Consider the following 15,960-nt stretch of genomic DNA (forward strand, 5'->3'; position numbering starts at 1 on the left):
TTTCTTTGTTTATCCCAAAACCCTATTCCCCGTTGATTTTCAAACACAGGAATGGCTGAACAGGTAGCCTAGTGGTTAGAGAGTTGGGCCAGTTATCAAAATGTCAGTGTGCAATCGGGACACTTAAAAAAAAGGTTGCTAGATCGAATACCCGATCTGAAAAGGTAAAAATCTGTTGTTCTGCCCCTGAACAAGGCAGTTAACCCACTGTTCCTAGGCTGTCATTGTAAATAAGAATTTGTTCTTAACCGACTTGCCTAGTAAAATTAAGGTTAAATAAAAATAAAAACAAACTGAGATACACTACATTACCAAAAGTATGTGGACACCTGCTTGCTGAACATCTCATTCCAAAATCATGGGCATTAATATGGAGTTGGTCCCACCTTTGCTGCTATAACAGCCTCCACTCTTCTGGGAAGGTTTTCCACTAGATGTTGGAACATTGCTGCTGGGACTTGCTTCCATTCAGCCACAACAGCATTAGTGATTAGGCCTGGCTTGCAGTCTGTGTTCCAATTCATTCAAAAGGTCTTCGTTCGATGGAGTTGAGGTCAGGGCTCTGTGCAGGCCAGTCAAGTTCTTCTACACCGATCTCGACAAAACATTTCTGTACGGACCTCGCTTTGTGCACAGGGGCATTGTCATGGTGAAATAGGAAAGGGCCTTCCCCAAACCGTTACCACAAAGTTGGAAGCACAGAATCGTCTAGAATGTCATTGTATGCTGAAGCATTAAGTTTTCCCTTCACTGGAACTAAGGCGCCTAGCCCAAACCATGAAAAACAGCCCAAGACCATTCTTCATCCACCAAACTTTACAGTTGGCACTATGCATTGGTGCAGGTAGCGTCAGACTGCCAGATGATGAATCATGATCCAATGATGGCGAGCTTTACACCACTCCGGCCGACACTTGGCATTACGCATTGTGATCTAGGTTTGTGTGCGGCTGCTTGGCCATGGAAACCCATTTCATGAAGCCCCCTACGAACAGTTATTGTCTTGACATTGCTTCCAAAGGCAATTTGGAACTCAGTAGTGAGTGTTGCAACCAAGGACACATGATTTGCACAAGCTACTGTAAGCTTGTGTGGCCTACCACTCCACGGCTGAGCCGTTGTCGCTCCTAGTTGTTTCCACTTCACCATAACAGCATTTACAGTTGATCAGGGTAGCTCTAGCAGGGCAGTAATTTGATGAACTGACTTGTTGGAAAGGTGGTATCCTATGACAGTGCCACGTTGAAAGTCACTGAGCTAAGTAAGTAAGGCCATTCTACTGCCAATGTTTGGCTATGGAGATTGCATGGCTGTAAGCTCGTTTTATACACCTGTCATCAACGGGTATGGCTGGAATAGCCGAATCCACTAATTTGAAGAGGTGTCCACATACTTTTGTATATATAGTGTAACTTTTCCCCCTGCTTTTAAGACTACAAATTGGCCAAAATCCTGAAGTATCTCTTTTTCAGGACAGCGGACCACCCCATAAATGAAGAAGGGGCGGAGAGAGAGTGGTGGTGTTGATTTTCACTGCCGGAGCACGTGACTTCAATGGCTCCCGCTGCGAAAGCTCTTCTCAACTTCTCTGCTCACTGAAATCCGTTCACCGCCTCTCATCGACGAATTGCTGGAGGGTAGTTTGGCACGACACTGGTTGTTATCCACTGCTAAATGTTTTTCACTCAAAAACTTCGGAGTATCAAAACAATTATACTAGGCGCAACTTCCACCAACCACGGAACCAGGAGGAGAAGGCAACAGGTCCAAGGTATTTGTTGTGACACTTGTTATTTGAGGTGGCTTACCTTGTCAACATTTGGACAGTGTGCGGTCCAGTTAAAAAATGAACATAAACCGACAGGCAAATGTCACGAACAGTTGAACTCCTTCAGCCCAACGACAACCGTATTTTCAGTTGCGTCTTACATTGCCAGTTTATTTCGTGCACGAACGTTATAAGATTTCTATGTTATGCATGTCAGTTCGGCGGGATGTGAGATTTCGTTATGAATCTCGTGATTGACTCTGGTTACACTATCAACACGTCGGCTGGCTTCTCTAATTAGATAGCAAAACAGTTATTTATCAATTTTGCCGTATTATTTTCGCATGAATGAAATAGACCACGCAATACAATCTAAACGTAAGCATCGTCAAGCGATAAGTAGCGATTTGTCTAACCGCATTTTGACAGGCTGACAGTTGACTCGATATTTACATCGCCAATCCTTGTAGCAAGGTCACCCAGTTTGTAAACTTTTCACTGTGTTTACCATGTTATGAGTGTTGCTCAGATTGCTAAATCACTATAGTTGTTTCTGTTGCACACAATTCTTGCTTCATTGCGAGCCAAGACAATGGAATATGGATGTTAATCAATCCCAAAATAGTGTGTGCACATTTATTCCCAAAACCGTGTGTTCAAGTGTTTTTATTTCAGCAAACGACTGCAATGTAAGCCACACTGACAGAACCCCCCCCCCCCCAATTTGTTTACACATTTGGTGCAGTTTTTCAAGATACAATACCTTCAGAGGAGGAGCTGTCAAATAAAATGTCATAATTACCTATGACCCATGATTATTAACATTACACCAGGCAGTACATGTTGCCAAAATCTCAATTTAGTTGATTTGGTGTTTTATTTTATTTTATTGTTACCAATTTCTTGCAAATATATTGTGTTAAGTCATAAAAAAAAGTTTCTTATTTAGATCTGTAATAATATTTCCTTTTGTGATTCTGTATGATTAGGTATTCTAATCACTCTGTTAAGATATTTTATAGTGCATGATTGATTTATCAAATAATGCATTCATCTGGATTGTTCCATTACTGTGTCTAAGACTGGCTGTGTAATGTGCACAACAAACTACTGTGCTTTTGTTGTGAAAAAGGTATGTGCCCTTTTCTACAGAAACCCCGTGACATTCAGCGCAAGATGCATTGGAGGCTTAGTTGCCGAGTGGGGAAATCTGGTGTGTCTGAGGATTTTCCCACCCTGTCACGTCTCCTCATGGTGTGAATCACAGATGCATGTTGTGCCGTAGCCATAGCTGGATATGCCCTAGTCAGTTCTAACCTAACCAAGCAGTACATTCACAACTGTTATGCAATCACTATTGAACTTTTTATTTATTTAACTAGGCAAGTTAAATTCTTATTTACAATGACTGCCTACCCTGGCCAAACCCTAACCCGGACTACACTGGGCTAATTGTGCGCCGCCCTATGGGACTCTTAATCACAGCAGTTTGTGATACAGTGTGTAATTGAACCAGGGTCTGTAGTGACACCTCTAGCACTGAGATGCAGTTCCTTAGACTGCTGCGCCACTCAGGAGCCCCACTATAGTGGGCTAATCCTGAAAGGTACTGTAACATGAACTGCCCTTGGCTTTTGTTCCTTCAGGTCTGTTGAAAATGATTCAATCGTAGACGTTTTTGTCCTCAACTCATGATGGGCCCGTGTGAGGGATTTAACCTACACACTGGTCTGGTACCCTGTGTCCGTCAACGATCCAATCGTTCTTGGGTTCGCCTTTCCTCCCCTCAAGGACAACAGGATTTGAGATGTGGTCACCGTGTTATGAGTTTGTTGAACTGATAGGCTACAGTATGCCATATGGACACACATGAGAGCGGTGCCAGCCAGCCCAACTTCAGCCTTGCAGGCACATCCAATCAACGTGTTCATCAGCTTCTCTTGTGGCAGATACTGTCTATGCTAGTGCAGACATGTTCTTTTTGGTTGGTTGTCTATTCTAGGTTTGAGGGTTAGACTGTACACTGTGTTTTAGAATAGCAGAAAACTCTATTGTATAGCCAAGGACAGTATTTTGGATGCAGATATAATTAGAGGCAGAAGAGTGAACTGCTTTTTCTCAAGTCCAGAGTGTTTTTGAGCGACTTGTCTTCTACGGAAAGTTGGTTTCCGTCTTGTGTGAGCGATGCCAGTTCGACTTAGAAGTCTCACACGACTTGGTTTCACATGGCGGTAAATGTGTCATCACAATGGAGGCGATGGCTCACTCACTTTGCCTCCTCTCCATACATCTTAAGTCGGACAGGACCCCCCCCCACCCTCTCTCATTCCTCTTCAAAATGATAGTCAAGAGTGACACGGGAAAGGAAAATATTATTTGACTTCGCTCTGAAAAACATGATAGTGACTCAAGCTCCTGGCAATTTAATTTTTTCACATGGGCTGACTTTTTCTCTGTTTTCTTGTAACATTTGGAACAAGTTGTTTTTGCCAGATGAAGTGAGATGGGTTATTGGAGGATGGTGGGAGAGCGTTCCCATTTGGAGACCTTTACTGCAGGACATGAGATGTGTATCCCACAGAGCCGCTGATTTGTGTTTGGAAATGCCCAGTGTTATTCCTAATACTGGCCTTTTACTATCTGTAGATTCTTGTTGAAGGTAAAGAGATGTTGTTCAAATGACACTGTTGCTAAATAGTCTGCCAAACTCACCCATGTCTAACAAGATCTGGGAAGCAAGACTCGTAGCAATGTGGTGTGGTTCAGGGGTAGGCAGAGATGTTTGCACCACTGATTGTAGTGAAAGAGCGTACTTCTAAATTTGGTTTAGAGATTATACCAAAAAGGAAATCTCAACACATTTGAAGTTCGCTTAGCAGAGGCCCATAGTGGTGAGTAGCCTTACCACAGCCCTGTCTGTCCCTTGTTTTCAGTTTAACCGGTGTTTGCCTGCCTCTCAAGGCTGAGACTGTGCAGGAGAAACTCATCAGGTTGTGACAGATGAGATGGGTCCCCCACAATGGCAGGTTACCCCAGAGATGTCACAAGGCCCTCGCTAAATGGTAAATGCCTCAGCCAGGTCGACCCACTCGCTCGCCGAGACGCCAGAGTTGTGTGGGTTTTATTTCAGTAGCGAGGAGCTCAGATCTGAGTGAAACCACAGTTTCGAGAGCTGAGGCTTCGGATCCCTGTTATGAAAAAAAAGACGTCAGACATTTGGGGTTTGTTATAATGCGCAGTAGTGTGGTGTCAGTCTTCCCACTCTCTTTAGGTGTTTTTCATAAAGACATGTTGGTTTCTGTGTTGAGAGAAAGTTTTTTTTTTGCTATTGCCACTCTTGCTGAATGAGTAGAAATAAATTGCAATGTTATAGTTGTTTTGGCTGAGGTGCTTGCTGACATAGCTGCTGCTTTTGGGAATGGGGTGAGTGTGGGAAAGACTGAGAGCAGGAGGGTGGGAGCCGCTAGCAGGGGTGAAGAGTGGATTGGGGAAGTAAAGCCCCTGTGATGTAGGGATATGGGAGCTCGAGTCAGCCAGGATGATGGGGGTTTGACAGGCCAGCTCACACATACAGATTCTGTCTCAATACAGTCTGTCTGTTTTCCTACTCTCCTAGTCCTCCTTGTGCATGATGAAAGGGTTAAGTCACCCACCCCCCTTTTTTTTATATTGACTCCTTTTATTTCTCCCTTTATGGCTTTGATGGTATTAAATAATCATTACATGTCAGCGTGCACAGCTCTCCCGTGTTCATGAGGGAGAGAGCGCAATTAGGTTCGAGTAGTAGAATAACTCCACTTCATTTATGTCTTAGTGGCAGGGCACCTCACCTCAAGTTACAATTCTAATATACAGTTGAAGTCGGAAGTCTGAGTCATTAACTCGTTTTTCAACCACTCCACAAATTTCTTGTTAACTAACCTCTCTAGGGTATGTGGGACGGTAGCGTCTCACCTCGTCAACAGCCAGTGAAACTGCAGAGTGCCGAATTCAAAACAGATATCCCATAATTAAAGTTCCTCAAACATAGTGGGGCAAAAAAGTATTTAGTCAGCCACCAATTGTGCAAGTTCTCCCACTTAAAAAGATGAGAGGCCTGTAATTTTCATCATAGGTACACGTCAACTATGACAGACAAACTGAGAAAAAAAATCCAGAAAATCACATTGTAGGATTTTTTAAAATGAATTTATTTGCAAAATATGGTAGAAAATAAGTATTTGGTCAATAACAAAAGTTGATCTCAATACTTTGTTATATACCCTTTGTTGGCAATGACACAGGTCAAATGTTTTCTTTAAGTCTTCACAAGGTTTTCACACACTGTTGCTGGTATTTTGGCCCATTCCTCCATGCAGATCTCCTCTAGAGCAGCGACGTTTTGGGGCTGTTGTTGGGCAACACGACTTTCAACTCCCTCCAAATATTTTCTATTGGCTTGAGATCTGGAGATTGGCTAGGCCTCTCCAGGACCTTGAAATGCTTCTTACGAAACCACTACTTCGTTGCTCGGGCGGTGTGTTTGGGATCATTGTCATGCTGAAGGACCCAGCCACGTTTAATCTTCAATGTCCTTGCTGATGGAAGGAGGTTTTTGGTCTCTTGGTCCCTGGCGGCGTAGTGTGTTACTGATGGTAGGCTTTTTTACTTTGGTCCCAGCTCTCTGCAGGTCATTCACTAGGTCCCCCTGTGGTTCTGGGATTTTTGCTCACCGTTCTTGTGATCATTTTGACCCCACGGGGTGAGATCTTGTGTGGAGCCCCAGATCGAGGGAGATTATCAGTGGTCTTGTATGTCTTCCATTTCCTAATAATTGCTCCAACAGTTGACTTCTTCAAACCAAGCTGCTTACCTATTGCAGATTTAGTCTTCCCAGCCTTTTGCAGGTCTACAATTTTGTTTCTGGTGTCCTTTGACAGCTCTTTGGTCTTGGCCATAGTGGAGTTTGGAGTGTGACAGTTTGAGGTTGTGGACAGGTGTCTTTCATACTGATAACAAGTTCAAACAGGTGCCATTAACCTGTTAGTCCTACCCACACCGTATTCGGTAGCGTAATCATAGCCTCAAGCTCATTACCATAACGCAACGTTAGCGATTTCTAAAAATCGCAAATGAAATGAAATAAATATGCCTATCCTCAAGCTTATCCTTTTCTTAACAATCCTGTCGTCTCAGATTTTCAAAATATGCTTTAGAACCAGAGAAAATCAATAATTTGTGTAAGAGTGGTGATAGCTAGCTTAGCATTTAGCGTTAGCATTTAGCACGCAACATATTCACAAAAACCAGCAAAGGGATCAAATAAAATAATTTACCTTTGAAGAACTTCAGATGTTTCAATGAGGAGACTCTCAGTTACATAGCAGATGTCCAGTTTTTCCTGAAAGATGCTTGTGTAGGACACAACGTTCCGTTTTGTTACTATGCATTTGGCTACCGAAACTAACCGAAAATTCAGTCACCTACACGTCAAACTTTTTTCCGAATTAACTCCATAATATCGACTGAAACATGGAAAACGTTGTTTGAATCCATCCTCAAGGTGTTTTGTCATATATCTCTTCATTGAAATGCCATTCCTGGAAGCCTGCATTGTTCTCAGATTCGGATGGAAAAATACTGGTAGGCGACTTTTGCGCACCAATTTCCACACAGACACCGTGCGGGACCCCTGGTAAATGTAGTCTCTTATGGTCAATCTTCCAATGATATGCCTACAAATACGTCACAATGCTGCAGACACCTTGGGGAAATGATAGGAAGTGTCCGTTCATTCCTGTCGCATTCACAGCCATATAAGGCGATCATGGAAAACGTGCCATCAGAAATCCTGTTGATTTCCTGGTCGCTCAAACATCTTGGTTTTGCCTGTAGGTTTTGTTCTAAGGCACTCACAGTGAAAATCTTTGCAGTTCTGGAATCGTCAGAGTGTCTTCTTTCCAAAACTATCAATTCCAAGCATAGTCGAGCATCTTTTCGTGACAAAATATTGCGCTAAAAACGGGCACGTCTTTTTATCCAAAAATGAAATACTGCCCCTAGAGTCTTAACCGGTTAATACGGGTAAGGAGTGGAGGACAGAGGAGCCTCTTAAAGAAGAAGTTACAGGTCTGTGAGAGCCAGAAATCTTGCTTGTTTGTAGGTGACCAAATACTTATTTTCCACCATAAGTTGCAAATAAAAAAAATCCTACAATGTGATTTCTGGATTTTTTTTTCTTCTCATTTTGTCCGTCATAGTTGAAGTGTACCTATGATGAAAATTACAGGCCTCATCTTTTTAAGTGTGAGAACCTGCATAATTGGTGGCTGACTAAATACTTTTTTGCCCAACTGTATCTATATCCACAGTAAAACGAGTCCCTATATCGACAACCTAAAAGGCTGCTCAGCAAGGAAGAAGCCACTGCTCCAAAACCGCCATTAAAAAAGCCAGACTACATTTTGCAACTGCACATAGGGACAAAGATCGTACTTCCTGGATAAATGTCCTCTGGTCTGATGAAACAAAAATAGAACTGTTTGGCCATCATGACCATCGTTATGTTTGGAGGGAAAAGGGGATGCTTGCAAGCTGAGTAACACCATCCCAACTGTGAAGCACAGGAGTGGCAGCATCATGTTGTGGGGGTGCTTTGCTGCAGGAGGGACTGGTGCACTTCAAAAATAGATGGCAACATGAGAAAGGGACATTATGTGGATATATTGAAGCAACATCTCAAGACATCAGTCAGGAAGTTAAAGCTTGGTAGCAAATGGGTCTTCCAAATGGTCAATGACCCCAAGCATACTTCCAAAGTTGTGGCAAAATGGTTTAAGAACAACAAAGTCAAGGTATTGGAGTGGCCATCACAAAGCCCTGACCTCAATAATGGTATAAAATATGTAGGCAGAAATGAAAAAGCGTGTGCGAGCAAGGAGTTCTACAAACCTGACTCGGTTACACCAGCTCTGGAATGGGCCAAAATTCACCCAATTTATTGTGGAAGGCTACCTGAAATGTTTGACCCAAGTTAAACAATTTATAGACAATGCTACCAAATACTAATTGAGTGTCTGTAATCTTCTGACCCACTGGGAATGTGATGAAATAAATAAAAGCTGAAGTAAATAATTCTCTACAATTATTATGGCATTTCACATTTCTTAAAATAAAGTGGTGATCCTAAATTTTGACTAGGATTAAATGTCAGGAATTGTGAGAAACTGAGTTTAAATGTATTTGGCTAAGGTGTCTGTAAACTTCCGACTTCAACTGTACCTAAATCTCAGATTTGGAATTTAGAGACCAAGGCCATTGTTATCTGAGAAATGCAAGGAGGCTGCTGTGAGACCTTAATATTATCGGCTATTGTATAATTTAATCAGGAAAAAACAGCCTAGAATGGATAATCGGTTATATTTGAAGTCCCTCACCAGTTTAATATTCCTGAAGATTTTAGGTCTGTTTTCTTTTTAAATGAGGCTAAGCTTAAGACTGATCACTGAGCTGTGATTGAAAAGACTATTGATTTAGACATTGCGATTATGATCAGATTTAGCCTACATAGCATTGTTTTCTGATCTCTGTGAGAAAGACAAAGCTATAGTTTAACATGAACTTTGTCTATCAATCCATTTGAAGACTGTTTTATAGGAGGTGGTTGAATACTTAGGCTACTATGAATTGTGTTATGGTGTTCATACTGTCTATTGTGGTACATTTCACATTGGACTAGCATTCTTACATGTACACACTGTGTCGGCCAAATCTTTTTTACCACATGAGACCTATTGCGTTTCTCAATTTGTGTGGGGATATTGTGGCAGTGTCATACAATTCCATGACATTTTTCCACATCCATTTTGTAACTTGGATTTCATCGACTCTATTGCCCAGTCGGACAGTCTCTCAGCTTGACGGCTGACATTTCCAGTGAAAGAGCTCTTTTGTAGTTAGTTAATCATCCCCCTCTCCATAAAACGATGGTATCAATTTATTTTTTTGAGTACATCCACACTGCTGTAAAAAGCCAGGCTCATTCTCCTCCCAGCCTGTCCAGGCAGGCAGTGAAACCTCTTCATTACCAGTGGCAGCCCACCCATACTCAATAGGCACACTGCGGGAACTCTGTCAGACTTTCAGCTAACTTTTGAGATTTGTAAATGTAGAATCCACAAGGTGCAATTGTGAAATTTGGTAGCGCATTGGTAGTTTTCATCTCGTCAGTCACTCGCTAGGTTTCCATTCAATTGGTGACAGATTTTCACCTGAATAGTCTAGAATCCTCAAAGTAAAATATGCAAATTGTCACCATTTGGGTTTCCACCAGACAGACTTGTTGCAGATAAATCATTGCATAACGACATGGTGCACATAATGTACTTCTTTGGGACATTGGCTTTGGATTTTTATTTGGTACATAAACTTTCCATTGCATTTTGAACTCTACCCATACTTTGTCACAAACATTTGCACTCTCGCCAAAATTTTTGCAAATACAGTGCGGTTAGGCTAGTCTAATGGATAAGAGCAAGAATATTTGTTAAATGTCAGTCAAGCATCGATCATAATGTCATCAGAATAAGACTAGGGCTGTCCCTAGTCCCATGGAGTCCGACCAGCAATTGATTTGATTGGGTCGAGCTTACACATGTATGCATCACATGAACTTGCCCAATAGCATATCAAAATCGCATCAATAAATAGGTTAAAACAAACTGAACACCGTAACACACGCGACAGCAAAATGGGTGCAGAGGACGTGACAAACTAGAAACGGGAATTGTTTACTGGTTGCTCGAGAGTTAGGGGAAGTCAGATGAATGGAATAAATTTGACTAGTTGTAGAAAATACTGGAGATCAAGAAAAATTAGGTAAGGAACAAGCACCGCGTGGGACCCTTTGCCCCAGTCTGAGGTCCTGAGCACTCTGTAACGGGTTTTCATCAAGGATCTCTGTACTTTGCGCCGTTCATCTTTGCCTCAATTCTGACTAGTCTCCCAGTCCTTGCTGCTGAAAAACATCTTCACAGCATGATGCTGCCACCACCATGTTTTACCGTAGGGATGGTGCCAGGTTTGTTCCAGACGTGACGCTTGGCGTTCAGGCCAAAGGATTCAAGCTTGGTTTCATCACACCAGAGAATCTTGTTTTTCATGGTTTAAGACTCCCTTTAGGTGCCATTTGGTAAACTCCTAGCGGGCTGTCATGTGCCTTTTTACTGAGGGGCATCCATCTGGCCACTCTACCATAAAGGCCTGGTTGGTGGAGTGCTGCAGAGATGCTTGTCCTTCTGGAAGGTTCTGCCATTTCCACAGAATAACTTTTTAGCTCTGTCAGTGACCATTGAGGTTTTGGTCACCTCCCTGACTAAGGCTCTTCTCCCCCATTTGCTCATTATTTTTTGACCTTTTAGAGCAATGTAAACAACACTAAATCAATTATAAGCGTACAAAACATTTGTGAATCCTATATTACAGCAAAGACTAAACAGTCATATTAATTTGTGAATGCAGTTTCCAAAATGAAATGGTTAACTTATTATTTACGCTAAAACGGAACCCAAACCGGCTGCGCGTGTGCGCCATTGTGCATAAATCAATTTTGTCCCCCTACATCAAACGCGATTACGACACACAGGTTAAAATATCAAAACAAACTCTGAACCAATGACATTAATTTGGGGACAGGTCGAAAAGCATTAAACATCTATGGCAATTTAGCTAGTAAGCTTGCTGTTCATAGCTAATTTGTCCTGGGATATAAACATTGAGTTGTGCATTTCAGGTAAAATAACAAGGTCCTTGTCACGAACCGGCTCAAAGCCCGTAACAAAGGGAGACCACGTGGAGATAAGGAGTAGCAAAATCTATATTTATTAAATAAGTAACTAAGTATAATATACAATTGTGTGTGTAATCAGTAATCAGTAGTGTAAGTGAGTGTTTTGCATGCATGAATGTGATAATGCAGGGTGATGAAAGGTGCCAAGGCAAACAAACAAAAGGCCACCAAGAACCACAACAGAATCTACAACAGGTGTCTGCATGGAGAGAGTCTCTTCCATGAATGTGGAAGAGGTCTATTTATCCTGGGAGACACCTGGCCCAGGTGTTTCCCATGTAGCTGACGACCCTCTCAACTCTGCCCATCGGCATCCTAATAAGGAAACAAGAACAGACAGAATACGGCAGACAGAGTGGGAGGGTCGTCACATTCCCCCCCATAAAACCCGGGACCAACAAGGACCCCGAAACAACATACCAGCCTCCCGCGTCCCAAATTGACACAGGCCTCCCGCGTCCCAAATTGACACAGGCCTCCCGCGTCCCAAATTGACACAGGCCTCCCGCGTCCCAAATTGACACAGGCCTCCCGCGTCCCAAATTGACACAGGCCTCCCGCGTCCCAAATTGACACAGGCCTCCCGCGTCCCAAATTGACACAGGCCTCCCGCGTCCCAAATTGACACAGGCCTCCCGCGTCCCAAATTGACACAGGCCTCCCGCGTCCCAAATTGACACAGGCCTCTCCCAAATTGACACAGGCCTCCCAAATTGACACAGGCCTCCCGCGTCCCAAATTGGTGAGGGGTTATGTGTTCACACCTCCACCTGCCCCAACCAACCTCCTCCTCAGACCTCAGCAACCTTTGCGCATAGGAAGCAATATTTAAGAGGAAAGAAGAACACAAGACCAGGAGGGAACAGACAGGAAAGATAGAACATGACAACCCGAAACCATGGTCAGTCATGTAAACATTCAGGAACATGGCACAAAAGACCAACAGCTACAAACTCCAACGAAAAGAACAGCAGGGTCCTTCTTAATTTTTACAACTCCCAACGATTCATAGTCACTTCCAACGATTCATAGTCACTTCCAACGAAACAGAATTTCACTAATTTCAATCATTTAAGCTTGTAGTGTTCAGCGATCTTCAACAGCTGTTCTTAAGTACATAATTCTAACAGGTCCTCTGATGGAAAGCGAATGAACTTGTATACATGAGACACCATAGTCATAAGTAAGTAATCTTGCTCAACCCCTCTGCTGAGCACATCAGACCACAACCAGAGAAATGACAATCACCCTGAGCACCACAGAAGAGAGATGATACGGAGCTTCCCCAAAACCTACAATAACTCAACCCTAGTCTTCGTGCAGATTTGCGGTGGGTATTTACGCACTGTAGCCCGCTGGCAAGGAAATAGAACTCCCCAGCATGCTGGCAAATTCCACCAAGCCACGGACGTGCCCCCGAGACAACTGCTCAGTCCACAGACACCACACAAAAATAACAAACATTTAACCATGCCCAACATGTCCAAAATTGAAACACGTCGCTAAGCCTATCAGGGGAAAAAGGCTATAGCTCCGGGTAGCAAGTTCCACTACCCTACACAAATCTCCTACCGAGGTACACAGCCGATTTACTCACCTCAGACTGACTTCCCAACAGAAAGTAGAACAAGTTTCCAGGCTAGGCAAGGCCTGGAAACTAACCATTATACTCCAACGCAGCACACAAACCAAAACAAAGGCAACCAATACTGGGCCGATCACACTCAAACACCATATTCAAACCAAACACGTACCTCCACGGTCTCCCAAACCAATAGTTCAAAGATCCCGGACGAGCACCCACTTGTCACGAACTGGCTCAAAGCCCGTAACAAAGGGAGACAACGTGGAGATAAGGAGTAGCAAAATCTATATTTATTAAATAAGTAACTAAGTATAATATACAATTGTGTGTGTAATCAGTAATCAGTAATCAGTAGTGTAAGTGAATGTTTTGCATGCATGAATGTGATAATGCAGGGTGATGAAAGGTGCCAAGGCAAACAAACAAAAGGCCACCAAGAACCACAACAGAATCTACAACAGGTATCTGCATGGAGAGAGTCTCTTCCATGAATGTGGAAGAGGTCTATTTATCCTGGGAGACACCTGGCCCAGGTGTTTCCCATGTAGCTGACGACCCTCTCAACTCCGCCCATCGGCATCCTAATAAGGAAACAAGAACAAAGACAGAATACGGCAGACAGAGTGGGAGGGTCGTCACAGTCCTCTACTCCGACAATTAATCCACACATAACGGCCAACCAAATCGTTTCTAGTCATCTCTCCTCCTTCCAGGCTTTTTCATCTTTGAACATATGGTGATTGACATCTACACTTTCATAGTATTACCACGACAACTGGCAAAACATTTAGTCTTTCAATCACCCACGTGGGTATAACCAATGGGGAGATGGCACGTGGGTACCTGCTATAAACCAATGAGAAGATGGGAGAGGCAGTTTCTAGTCAGAAATAGAAAGGAGTTCTATTTTAGCCCTTGGCATAGCAGACGCTCGTTGGCGCGTGTGCAGTGTGGGTGTAATAATTGAATAACATGGATTTCTAAATTTTGCGACGCACATGACTTGTCTGGTCAGCATGTAATTATTCAATGGTCGCTTTTATTATAAAACTAAATGCATGATTTGTATTTCAAATCATGAATGACTTGTGATGACCTAAACAAAAGATTGATTGCTACAGTAGCCTATAGTCGTGGCCAAAAGTTGAATGATACAAATATTCATTTTCACAAAGTTTGCTGCTTTAGTGACTTTTTAGATATTTTTGTCAGCTGATACTATGGAATACTGAAGTAAAGTTCCAAGCATTTCATAAGTGTCAAAGGCTTTTATTGACCATTACATGAAGTTGATGCAAAGAGTCAACATTTGCAGTGTTGACCCTTCTTTTTTCAAGACCCCTGCAATCTGCCCTGGCATGCTGTCAATTAACTTCTGAGCCACATCCTGACTGATGGCAGCCCATTCTTGTATAATCAATTCTAGGAAGTTTTTTTGTTTTTGTTTGTCCACCCACCTCTTGAGGATTGATCACAAGTTCTCAATGGGATTAAGGTCTGGGATGTTTCCTGGCCATGGACCCAAAATATCGATGTTTTGTTCTCCGAGCCACTTAGTTATCACTTTTGCCTTATGGCAAGGTGCTCCATCATGCTGGAAAAGGCATTGTTTGTCACCAAACTGTTCCTGGATGGTTGTGAGAAGTTGCTCTTGGAGGATGTGTTGGTACCATTCTTTATTCATGGCTGTGTTCTTAGGCAAAATTGTGAGTGAGTCCACTCCATTGGCTGAGAAGCAACCCCACACATGAATGTTCTCAGGATGCTTTACTGTTGGCATGGCACAGGACTGATGGTAGCGCTCACCTTGTCTTCTCCGGACAAGCTTTTTTTCCGGATGCCCCAAACAATCGGAAAGGGGAATCATCAGAGAAAACGACTTTACCCCAGTCCTCAGCAATCCAATCCCTGTACCTTTTGCAGAATCAGTTTGTCCCTGATGCTTTTCCTGGAGAGAAGTGGCTTCTTCGCTGCCCTTCTTGACACCATGCCATGCTCCAAGTCTCCGCCTCACTGTGCGTGCAAATGCACTCACACTTGCCTGCTGCATTCCTGAGCAAGCTCTGCTCTGGTCTGGTGGTGACCCGATCCCACAGCTGAATCAATTTTAGGAGACTGTCCTGGCGCTTGCTGGACTTTCTTGGGTGCCCTGAATCCTTCTTCACAACAATTGAACCGCTCTCCTTGAAGTTCTTGATGGGCCGAAAAAATTGTTGATTTAGGTGCAATCTTACTGGCAGCAATATCCTTGCCTGTGAAGCCCTTTTTGTGCAAATCAATGATGACTGCACATGTTTCCTTGCAGGTAACCATGGTTGACAGAGGAAGAACAATGATTCCAAGCACCACCCTCCTTTTTAGTTCGAATAACAGACTGGATGCTTCAATCAGCATGACAGAGTGATCTCCAGCCTTGTCAACACTCACACCTGTGTTAATGAGAGACATGATATCAGTTGCTTCTTTTGTGGCAGGGCTGAAATGCAGTGGAAATGTTTAAAGGATTCTGTTAATTTGCATGGCAAAGAGGGACTTTGCAATTAATTGCAATTCATCTGATCACTCTTCATAACATTCTGGAGTATATGCAAATTGCCATCATACAAAATGAGGCAGCAGACTTTGAAAATTATTTAGTCACTCAAAACTTTTGGCCACGACTGTATATAAGTATTGAAATGGGGTGCATTCAGAAAGTATTCAGACCCCTTAACTTTTTCCACATTTAGTTACGTTAGTCTTATTCTAAAATGGTTTAAATGGTTTCTCATCAGTCTACAC

The 15,960-nt window shown here is 42.9% G+C and overlaps 1 protein-coding gene across 3 annotated transcripts in view; it reads left to right on the forward strand.

Moving 5' to 3' along the window:
- Window positions 1-1,568: 1,568 nt before the first annotated feature.
- The window catches only part of LOC124039907 (retinoic acid receptor alpha-like), a 265,171-nt gene continuing 250,779 nt past the window's right edge, over window positions 1,569-15,960 (forward strand). For all 3 annotated transcript variants that reach the window (XM_046356452.1, XM_046356453.1, XM_046356455.1), the window contains exon 1: window positions 1,569-1,771. The gene's annotated coding sequence lies outside the window, so the exon portion shown is untranslated. The remainder of the gene's footprint in view (window positions 1,772-15,960) is intronic.

This window comes from Oncorhynchus gorbuscha, linkage group LG07 (genome assembly GCF_021184085.1).
Source record: "Oncorhynchus gorbuscha isolate QuinsamMale2020 ecotype Even-year linkage group LG07, OgorEven_v1.0, whole genome shotgun sequence".
Classification (NCBI taxonomy): domain Eukaryota; kingdom Metazoa; phylum Chordata; class Actinopteri; order Salmoniformes; family Salmonidae; genus Oncorhynchus; species Oncorhynchus gorbuscha.